A 12,278-nucleotide genomic window follows, 5' to 3' on the forward strand; every position below is an offset into this window, starting at 1 on the left:
AAGCATCCTGTGAACCAAGAGTACATCAATTCATATCCATAAAGATCGGAGTATGATCCCAAAGTCTCAATGCGTATGTAGCTACTCAAGACATAAACTACTCCAAATACATGTAAGTGCTCCAATAGCATGCAACTGTCAAAGGTCAAGCAAGCATGTAAAATGCTCCCACTCGCACAAAAGGCATACAAAGCGAGCTCAGAAGCTCAAACAACCCAAGAGAAAGCACCAGTGATAAGTGACCCTGTCAATGTATCAAGCGCATCCAAGAGAGCATGACATACATGAAGCACCGGCCGTATTAACCATGAAGCAATACATAAGCCCAAATAAGCTCTCGGTCAACTCAATGACATCCAAATAGCAACCAAGATCAATGATCAAGTAAGCTGGGAATGCTCAAATACATCCAAATCCAAGCTCCAAATGTCGGTATGGCATGCACGAACCAAATAGCATATGTCACGAACCAAAGCATGTAAAGTACCTTCAGCCCACTGTTATTCCAGCATGTATTTATTGTTCTAAACAGTAGATTTCAGCCCCGAATTCAAGCCAAAATCATGGTCAAACCAAATGCATACATCCCCAATACATCCGGGTAGGAAGTAGACCGCATACGGGCATCAAATAGCTCCAATGGAATGAGGCATAAGCAACAAATGTCAGTGTCAGGGGTGCTGCCCTGTTTCCAGCACTGTTATGCAGTGAATGATAGTTTCAAAACTGAGAATGATCAGCTCCCAACCTCAATGTCAAGCCAAAGCATCAAAATGACATCCAAAAAATGGCTCAAATGCCCTCCAAATAGGCCAATGATGAGTGCTCCATGAGCAACAAAGCATTCAGCTGTAAAACGTGGAGATCAAAGTCTGAAAATGGGTGCCATATTCAGCGTGTTGAGGCCTGGAGTGCTTCTGCCAATCACGTGGAGTTATGATGGTTGGGGGGCTCCAAAATAAGCCCCAATAGGGCACATACAAGGGCTTAATGAAGATCAAGTGGCTGCAGCTTCAACACGTGAGGAGGGGAGGGCTGAATAGGTGCGCTGAAATCAGCATGAGTTGCTAGAAAATGGTTGCTGATCAACGTGGCTGAATGTTGAGTGTGGGGGGGGGGCTCAATGATGGCCCAAGGTAGGCACATACCAAGCCATGAAGGCCCAATGCAAAGGGGAGGGAAGATATGAGCTATGGAGCTCAAGAAGAGTGGCTGCCCTTTGTTCCTGCCTTGTTTCAAACTGAGAATACACTCAAATGCTTGCAAATGCTGAAGCAATACCTCAAGGGCAAGGCCCTGATGAAGCTCAAGAAGGCCGGGATGGAGCTCGGGAAGTCGGGGAGAGTCGGGAGCTCGAGAGGTCGGCTATAGCTACCGGGATGGAGACCCAATGCGTGAAGCGAGTCGATGCAAAGGTTGGGAAGCACCGAGTCGAGTTCGAGCAAGAGAATGCCAAGCTCTGATACCAGTTGAAAGGTGAGAAGGATCGAAGCTTGCACGCGAGCTATGGCGGGAGAGCAAGAGCAAGAAAGAGAGAGACAAGAAATGGGAACTCCAACTGTCACAATGTGTGACCGGGCCTTCCTTTATTCAAACTGTCACTAAAAGAATAAAGAATAAAGTGACGTGATGGGCACCCGCCACCTGCAGTGTGTGCAGTGGCGGGTACTGTCAGTGTAGTAATACACGGGGCAGCACGGCAAAGGTGCCTTTACCCCCAACAAAACAGAAAGCTTGCCACTCCTGTTCTATGTTCCTCCCAATAGCGAGAATGGTGGAAAGGAAATCCTCCTAGGAAGGCCCTTCAAAAAGGCTACCAAGTGTGAGGAGGACAGGGCACATCCTCGAAAGGATAGACCAAAAAAGGAAGAAGGTGTATAGAAAGAGACTACACCCTGTCTACACCATCAGAGTTGTTGGTCAAGTCTTCCTATGGCGGTAATGTGGGTTGCATGCCCTTCACTTGGAGGTGGGGATGGTCACACGGCTTTTACAAAAATCAGTGCTTATTTATATACATATTTATGAATCCATGTCACTTCACGAGGATAAGAACCAAGTGTAAAACTCGGGGTTGTATCGGAGCGTGGCACACACATCTAGTATTCGTGGCAGCTTACTCAATACCGATAGATATTTTGCCACATCGAGTAGCATGGAACCTTGTCCGAGTCTACTGGCAATATGTAACTCCTCATGACAACCAGTCCACACAACTTAGCATAAGCCAATATCTACTAATGACTGGAGGCAAAATGAACATCATCATGGGGGCCATCCCTCTACAACAAACACTGCATGCCTATCTCCCGTTCTTGTCATATGCACTTGATAAACCACACTAAAATCCCTTCCATGCAAACAGTTGTATCCTGTATCAAGGTCTAACCCTTGGTTCGCACCTTGCAGGTCCCCCTATGAGGAAAACATGGAGAGCCTAGGGCAGCTGGCTTGCAAAGATGCTCTCCACTGCCGACGGGAACATGCAGCACATGCCGCTCCGCCGGTGTGCTACGTGCCCACCCTCAAGAGGTATGCAAAGAAGCGACGCCCTAAGCAACACCGTCTTGGATGAAGGCCGAAGAACCCCCGGGCCAAGAAAGTCGAGACTCGAAGCAACACGCAGCATGTGGCAACGCCAGTTGCACAGACCCCCAACGCACGCTCGGGCACTAGGTGCTCACGAAGTGACAAGGCGGCCAGGGATAGGGCAGAATTTAATGAATTGTTTAAAGACATTTTGGAAACGGTAGCGGCCCGAGACTACATCATTCATGTCCCGGTCGAAATGTTCCCTGCCCAACCCCACAGGAGCCCCATACCAACAGCAGAGCCCCAATCGCCCGACCACCCAAACTCGCCCTGCCTCGTACAAATAGAGTAGCACCATGTTGTATGAAAGGCTTAACAAATGCTACCTGGCCATGACTTTTTATCTTTAAATGATTAGGTGTTGACATGTTCCCCAATTGTACAAACTTTTCATATCTGCGTTTAATATATTTCACGTCGTTAGCAAAAGAAAAAGTTAATCTAGCGCAGGTGATAAATATCTAAGTCAACACCATGGAATTCAGATAAGTGATGTCTCCTTATGTTGCACTGGTTTATAATAGTTGCGGCATATACCATGCATGTACTCTCATGAAGTGACAAGTGGATGCAGAATGATACAGGTCTTTGTGTGAAAGTGTTCAATGCTCGATCACCGCAAGACCACCAACCCCACAAAGAACCATTATGGAGGAAGTGACAGGAATACCAAGAAACAAAAGTCATGACGAAAACGCCACTAGATGAGAACCCAAGGACACCTCTACAGAAAAAGCACATATGGCACCTGAGCATGGCCAAAGCATAATCATCGATTACCTCCTCCTTCTTGGCTAAACTCTATGTTCGACAGGAGCCACGCTTTCAACAAGGGCAAACATCTCTTCGTCATCCAGGATTCAATTCGCAAGATGCTCTGCCCTTGTCCATGCACAGCTCACTCCAAGTGCTACCTCAATTGTTCGATGTCTCACATGTTACGAAGAGGTTTTGTAAAATCTCAAGTGTATCTCTTCATCTCAAAAATAGTTCCTCTAACATCAAGGCTGGTGACACAATCATCTCTGTAATATCAATTCTTCATAGCCTTTGAATCCCAACATTTCTCAATCCAAATGAAAGGCTAACAGCCTCAATGTATGGCATTGATTGTATTCATTTTTCCCACCAAAAAAAAAAAGAGAAAGAAAGAAAGAAAGAGAGAAAGAAAGAAAAGAAAATGAGAAAAAAAAAAGAAAAAAGAAAGAAAGAAAGAAGGAAAGAAAACACACACGATCACAGCACCACACCTAGGGGTCCTCAAATTAGGTACGTCTAGTGACCTTGGTCGGCTAGCTCCGTCCCTAATTCCCTAGCCCTTTGTACATCCCCCACAATTGTTCAGGGCACATCAAGGGCAGGACATGCCTAGGGAGCTCACCTCGCCTATGGTTAGACCTGTCACCCTGAACCACTTGCCATTTCTTTTGCACTCCATCTCAATGCCATTACAATCAACAGTGATAAGCAAGGCATGAAAGACACTGGAAAAGTACACTATACTTTTCAAGCACTACAAGTAGTCACTAGCTACCAAGAGCTAGACATCAAGGAGCTCAATTATGTTACATTGCCTTGACAAGACCATAATGATGTCTCAAGCAATCTTCAAGTGTACTCCCTGTCTTCATCGATAACATTTTCCATCAACTTAGCCCCTTGCTTCACTGACCCACTGCTATACAAGGAACCAGGCCAACAGTCTTCTAACTAAGTAATATCTAAGTATGCACAAGCACTCACATAATACCTGCACCAAAGTATATACACAGTTTGGGTCCTCAAGTGCACAACAATACTCTCAGCTTTCTTAGAGTTCGACCTGTCTCCCAAACTAATCAAAATATGTCTTGTGCACGATAAGAAGACTAGCACTACCCTTAGGGAGAGACCACATGAGAGGTTTTCAATTGCAGGTGTTGAAGACTCCAACGAAAGTGTCATTCGCTCTTTATCAACACCCAACTCTGAATGCTTATCCCTTACCATCCGACAAGCCCGCAAAGAATCATCATATGCAGAATCCCCAACAAACCAACACTCGTGCTGGCCATCAATGCAATCCCAACACAAAACAGCCCTAGCACCAACTCCAACAACCCTTCCACCTGCCACCTTGGCTACCAACAAGCACCTAGGACCTTCTTTCACACCACCACCAACACTCCTCCACGAAAACCACAAGCATCCTTGTCACCCACGTCTTCGGTGCATGCTACAGCCTGCTACCTACGACGGTGAGTGCCATGGGATTGGCACTCGTCTAAAAGGGGGGTAATGTTAACCCCAACATGAAGAAAGCAAAATGAAATAAAAAAGATGCAGGTCAAAGGCAGAAAAAAGGTAGCCCGACTGAAGAAAGAAGAGGAAAAAAGTCCAAAAGTGCAAGGGCAACCTTAAAAGCCCAAGCGAAATGTAAAAGGGGAAAGGCGCATTTTAAAATACAAAGGCGCACCCTGAAATCTTGTAAAAGAGTGCCAGGCGGTGGAAAATCCAGAAAGCTAAAATAGAAGATAAAGACAAAGGCCAAGGCAAAGAGAAACGGAAGACAAAGGCACACGAGGAAAAGCGCAAGTCAAACTATTGTAAAAGAGCGCAAGTGCATCATCTTTTAATTCAAGGAGTGCCGGGCTCTCACCCGTGCAATTTGTAAATGTAGACGGGCGGTGGAAAGGAAGCTAGGAAGATAGAAGGACAATGGGAAAAAGGGCCTAGGCTACTATCGCGGCCATGTCAAAAAGGGGAAAGGGGGATGACCGCCCAAAAGGGATTTAGGGTTTTGTATATAAAGTTGAAAAGTAAATGAGAAGCTCATTCTTGTGTGTGGCCAAAAGTAGCTATCTTCTTCTTCTTCTTCTTCTTCTTCTTCTTCTTCTTCTTCTTCTTGCTTGCTTGAGCTTGTGCTTGAGAGAGGGAGTGTGAGAGTGTGAGGGAGTGAGTGTGTGAGGGTGAGGGACCGAGGAGGAGAAGCTCTCCATCTTCTCCTCTCTTCTTCTCTTCTCTTCTCTTCTCTTATCTTGCTCGCGGCAATGGAGCTTGGAGCTTGGAGCGGGAGCATTGAGCTTGCTTGAAGCTTGCACTCGGATCGTGGAGCTACCGGAGTGCGCAGGAGAGGAGGTAACTCAAACGGCACGGAGGTAAGCTCACTACACCCGTAGGTATGGATGGCGTGTCGGTTATGTGAGAGGTAGCCATTAGTGCTTGGCTTGGAACGCTTGAAACAATAAGCGGTCCATAGGTCTTGGCGGTTGAGTGAAAGCTCCCACACTTTCTTATTGCAATGAGTCCAAATGGGGTGCCCTCTAAGAGGATTAACTAGAGTATAGCCTTCAAACTTGTTGCTACCAATGGACATGATGAGTTCATGATGGAGTGGATTTATATGAGTTTATATTGGAATGGCACAAGTGTTGAGATGGCAAGCTCAACACATGCGGACATTGATGATGGACCACCTGACTAGATGGGTCTACACGTCTACGCTTAGCACGTCAATAGTCATTATGATCCTCACATGGCTATTGATTTATCACTTATTATATTTGGTTTTTTGCACCTACCTCTACAGCTGGCATAGTTATAGCATTAATCAATTAGTATAGTGAGTTATGTACTATTTGACTTAGGAGGCCACTTTTCTTTATCTTGCACCTTATCTATACTTTGTGTACATTGTATTGTGTGTGGAAGAAGAAGAAGAAGAAGAAACTAGCAAGAAAACGTTTTGGCCTCCATCTCTCCTCTTGTGTTCTTAAGTGAGCTTCCTCTTGTGTTCTTAAGTGAGCTTCCTCTTGTGTATATGGTGTGTGTTTGATGCAGCAGTTCAAGCAAGTCCCCCTACCATGCGATTCTTGACATGGTATCAAAGCGGCACCACTGAGAGAGGTTGGTTTTGAAGGAGGCTGAAGTGAAGGAGAAGCAAGGTGTTAACCCCAACATGAAGAAAGCAAAAGGAAATAAAAAAGACGCAGGGAAAAGGCGAAAAAAAGGTAGCCCGATTGAAGAAAGAAGAGGAGAAAAGGCCAAAAGCGCAAGGGCAACCTTAAAAGTCCAAGGCAAATGCAAAAGGGGAAATGTGCATTTTAAAATAAAAAGGCGCACCTTGAAATCTTGTAAAAGGTCCTCTTCTTCTTCTTCTTGTTGTTCTTTCTTGCTTGAGCTTGTGCTTGAGAGAGGGAGTGTGAGAGTGTGAGGGAGTGAGTGTGTGAGTGTGTGAGGGTGAGGGACCGTGGGGTAGAGAAGCTCTCTATCTTCTCATCTCTTCTTCTCTTCTCTTCTCTTTTCTTATCTTGCTCGCGGCGATGGAGCTTGGAGCTTGGAGCAAGAGGATCTTGAAGCTTGCACTTGGATCATGGAGCTACCGAAGTATGTGGGAGAGGAGGCAACTCGATTGGCACAAAGGTAAGCTCACTACACCCGGTAGGCATGAGAGCGAGAAGGCTATGTGAGAGGTAGCCATTAGCATTCGGCTTGAAACGCTTGAAGCAATAAGCGGTCCGTGGGTCTTGGCGGTTGAGCGTGAGCTCCCACTACATTTTGTTTTCATTACCCATACCAATGGGTTCAAGCCTTGAGTGCTTGCCCGCTCCACATTGAGCATTGAAGTAGGGTTTTCCCCGAACCGGTGCTTGAGATAGATAGGAAGTGAGGGGGTTGAAGATGGTATTCGATCTCCTTGTCAAGTAGGTTTTTTGCTTTTTTGAGGTTTATGTTGTGAGATGGAGTAGTGTAGGTATTTACTTTGTGATTTGGATGCACTACAGTAGGAGAAAACAAAGAAAAACAAAGAAAATAAGCATTAGCGTTTCTACTGTCAAAACAGGGAAAGAGGTTTGATTTGCTTGTCGATTTGTACTTTGGAGGTTATTTGCTATCCCAAGGGTATAGAATCCTTCATTCATGTCTATTCTTGCATTCTAGAAGTTTGTGTGACCTCTCAAGACCAAAATCATAAAAAACGAAGCATTGTTCATCAAATCTGCCAAAACTGCGCTACGTTCGGCCTGTCCGAGTGACTCGGCCCATTCACATTCGGCCCTCGGCCCGGACAACTCGGCATCGACTTGGCCCATCCGAGCGATCCACTCAGCCCGGCCGACTCGGCCCATTCGGCCCACTCGGCCCTCGGCCCACACCCATTCGGCCCTAAGCCCAACCCACTCGGCCCTCGTCCCACACCCATTCAGTCCTCAGCCCGGCCCACTCGGCCCTTGGCCCTCGATTGGCCGAATTTGGGACTCAGCCCAAAAACTGCAATTTTTCCAGAATTCCATTTTGGCCAGAAACTGAGTTGCCACCACCAAAATAGACTCCAAAAATCGTATAGAGCCAAAGGCACATCATAGATCTATCACTAGGCTAAAATCCACAACAAATAGTTCAAAAATTAGCTACTAGAGGTCCTTCCAATCATGCATGGTATTTACCATAACGGCCCTTTGGGACGGGGAGACCCCCCCCCCCCTCGAACCCCCCCACAAAGGGGGCTCTGCCCTCTCCGCACCTCCCCCAGTAGGCAGAAGAGAAAATGCGTGCCACAACAGGTCCTCCGGATTAGGCCCTAGTGTAGTAATGGCTCTACACAAGCATAGATCTTCACTTGCAAAGCAGCAAACAGAAGCCCATACCCAAACAAAGACAAACAAATACCCTAGAACCTCAATAGGCCAATCTAGCCATAAAGGGCAAAAAGGCCACACCACAAGAACACATGTACATTGTGTTCAAACTACGTCTAGTCAAAGCAGAATGCAACATCATCAAGCTATCAATGCAAGGATGACTAGACATGACAGTCTTGACGATAGATGTACCTTGAGCAGTGCTCCACAGACAACCCAAGACCTCAATAGAGAATCCACATCTGACTATGCAGTTAGGGACTCAAAGGCATTTATCAGAAGGCTTGAAGCTATAAACCGAGACCCAAAAGATGAAGACATAATACCACCTGCTTATCTTAGGGTCAAACCCATTGCAAAAAGAGAGCATAGTGTTGATGCTCTCATTGATGAAGGAGAAAATTTCAATATCTTAACTTACGAAGCATGGACTCTACTAGGTCAACCAGAGCTCAAACCGACTGATGCAACTCTTAATCCTTATGGGGAACACCCATAAGCACTTCTAGGGAAGTGCAGAATCCTTGTAATTATTGAAACAGAAAGCTTGCCAGTCATGTTCTATGTTCCTCCAAATAGCGAGAATTGTGGAAAGGAAATCCTCCTAGGAAGGCCCTTCAGAAAGGCAACGAAGTGTGAAGCCGACTATATAGCACAGAGGATACACCTAACACTACCAGGTGTGAGGATAATCACGACTTTTAGCAAGGGTGACCTCACCAAACCTCGAGGGAAGGGCAAGGAACATTCTGACATACCAAGCAAGCCTAGTAATGAGAGCAAGGAGTTGTGGGAAGAGTTGGTACAAGCGCAGGTTGAACGGAGAGAACCAGTGATGAGTGAGGCCGTACTTGAAACAAAAAGGTTAGGAGACAAGGCCAAGGATAGGGTTTGGACTTATAAATATCGTAGAAGACCACGAAAGAAGCCCAAGCCTTATAGACGAAGGCATCGATGGAGAGCTAGCACAACGACACGATGGATATCCAAGGCATTGCTTCGTGCTCAACCGATGGATTTGGGTACCAAAACCCCCTGCTAAACCACCTCTGTCAGAAGCCCAAATTATGTCAAAAGCAAAGAGGCATAGGAGGAAACCTAAACGAAAATCCAAGTCTCAAACCAAAAATATTGGAGTGATTGAGCCCCTCACGATTGAAATCAAGAAACCAAACATGACCTATCAAAAACTAGATCCTCAGCCTAGCATGCTTAGCAAGCAGATATCAGAGGTAACTGTTGAGTGTGCACAAGGTCCACTAGTGCCCAAGGAGCCTTTGACTTCCCAAGAGGATAATGAGCACCACAGGCACAACATTGCTCATGATAAGGCTGATTGCTCAACAAAGCTAATGACAGAATCGTCTAACAATCACGAGCAAATTCTCCAATTAGTGCCAAGCTCACGTACGAGTCCCAAATCTCCTACATCCTCTTCACCTAAATGGACACGGGAAGCACGCCAGCAGTAGCCGCGTGCCGCTGCTCAACCTACACAAGTGAATGCGCAAATGGCAACAAAAGTCACAACCACTTCTGATCTGCCTAAGGACTTGACACCGCAGTCTACCAATGGTATCCAGTCCACTGAACTAGCCATCACTACTTCCAATCAGGGACCACAGCAGTCACAACCTTTGGCTGTGACAACACCCATTGCGGAACACGCCCTTAGCAATTTACCTTTGGAAGAGATGTCACAACAAACATCCTTGACACTTCCAATCCTTCCAAAGCACCTAAAGCCTAGGCTTGAGGATAAATCTCTCGAAGACTTCGCCAAAGAAATGGCACATCTGACCAATGAACCAGAGATGAAGTGCAGGGTGAAGCTTCATCACAAGTTATAGCCATCACACGTGCATACATCCATGTGGACATCAAAAGTCCAACACCAGAGCACACAAAGCTCATAGCTGAACCACTGACTTGGTATGAGCAGCAACATGTTTGTTTCTGCTATGCAACTATTGCTGAAGAAGTCATGAAGGACATCCCAAAAGCCACAGCTAGAGAATTGCGCTTAATACCCTCATTTTAATCAGCTCTATGTGAGACAAACAAGGAAAATCTTGAAGCAATCAAACAAAAAGGGAAAGGACAAGGTACCTTTGCACAAAATTGGTACTCCAACCAAAGTTTGGCAACCAAAATTGGCCACTGACTAATGACGCTTGCTGAGCAAAGGAAAGCCCTTTGGACATCAATACATGATTCCACGTACATTGCCCGGACCTCATTGAGAGTGTTGGCAACTGCCCATGATGTCCAACTTTCTACCACTATCCAAAAACATCCCTTGTATGATAAAGTGCTTCTAGAAGAAGATCTACATGTGGCTAGCAGGCTAGGAGTAGGGAGCATGGTACTTGATGTCAGCGCATATGTCTTCTGCCCCACTCAAGTCCCTGCAATCCTAGATCTCTATGCTTCCCATCAATACAACCCTGACTTCTTCAATTGGTTTCTTCCAAGCCTACATAACAAAAACCCTAAACCATCTCATGGTTCTACACTAGAGTCACCCAAACCTCCAGAGCAAGAGAACAACGGCTCTAAACACAACACTCACCTTGACAAGAAGCAATGGAGACAAGTTCTGATAGATAAGGACAAAAATTTAGAGCAAGTACCTAACCAGGAGCAACTGTTAATGCAATCGAATGCGGGGCTAAACAGAGGAGAATTAGCTAGACAACTAGACTCTCCAAAAAGAGAGGTAGTTGAACCCTCGCAACCTAGCAAGGCTGTTCAACCTAGTGAGGCCGTAGCAAAATCCCATGACGACATGCCACAGAAAGAGAATGCTAAGGCCCAACCAAGCACATCAACTACTGACCTAGTTCAGGATCCTGAGTCCTTAAGGGATACACCTCTAGTGCCCAAGAGAAAGAGAAGAAAACAACAAAAACAATGGCAGTTGCAAGCTACTGCAGACGACAAGAAGATTGGGACCAAGAGTACTGAAGAGATGATGAACAAAGAGTCTGGTTCATCCATAGATAAACCCATTGCCATCTCTCCTAACAGCAGTGAAATCTCAGACACATCCATGTGTTCTAATAAATCAAAGCAACAATTACTGTCAACTGTTGCTTGCAACACTCAATCCACCGATTAGAGAAACTCGCATTGATCAATCAAGAGTGGATACAATACTATCACAACAAGATGCTAAGACCATGCCAGTCACATCGGAGAAGAACCATGACACAACTACCATAAAGCCTCAGGAGAAACATGAAAACCTCGAAGGCATAAGCAATCCTGGCATTGATCAATCTTGCTCATCTAGGCTTGAGCCCCCAACTATGCTAAAGCCTAAGGAAACCCTTAGAACTTTGCATGAGATAGCAACCGAGCAAGCCCTCATAGAACATAGAGATGTGGTAGAGTGCTTGACTGAGTGGGACACTAAACTGAAATTATTCGCACATGTCTATGTTCATGCAGACATGGTCACATTCCCTAGGGAGCAGCTTGAGGAATATTTGCCTTATCTGCTATCGTGGGAAGAGCAAGAATATCTTGACAGACATTATGACAAGCTCTTACATGAACACATGCGACTCATCTCTAACAAGGAGGCTGATGAACTACACTTAACCGTGACATTTACTGAAATGCTCTGCCAGCCAAATCTCTTAGAGATAGAGCAACTAAAGCAACAATCAGAGGGTAGAAGCCAATTGAAAAAACGTTGGTTTGAAAACCGTGCTACAATGGCGGAACTTGGAGCCCAAATCATGATAGTCTCAGAGGAGTGACTGGCCAAATGGTGGTCCCAAAGAGACCCGACCTATGTTGCACCAACTTCATTTCGAGTTCTAGCTACAGTTCGAGGTATGGACCTAGCTGGAACAAGCCTAGAGAGCCCTTTGATTGATAAAGTTCTCACTAAGGAGGATATACATGTTTCCAGTAGACTCGGCCAAGGCACCATGCTACTCGATGTTGCCAAATATTTATTATTGCTAAGTAGGCTACCACAGAAACTAGATATGTGTGCCACACTCGAGTACAATCTTGAGTTCTACAATTGGTTTTTATCCTCACGGAGTCACA

The sequence above is a fragment of the Lygodium microphyllum genome, chromosome 20 (assembly GCF_053477565.2).
Source record: "Lygodium microphyllum isolate KBCC chromosome 20, Lygodium_microphyllum_v1.1.10, whole genome shotgun sequence".
Classification (NCBI taxonomy): Eukaryota; Viridiplantae; Streptophyta; class Polypodiopsida; order Schizaeales; family Lygodiaceae; genus Lygodium; species Lygodium microphyllum.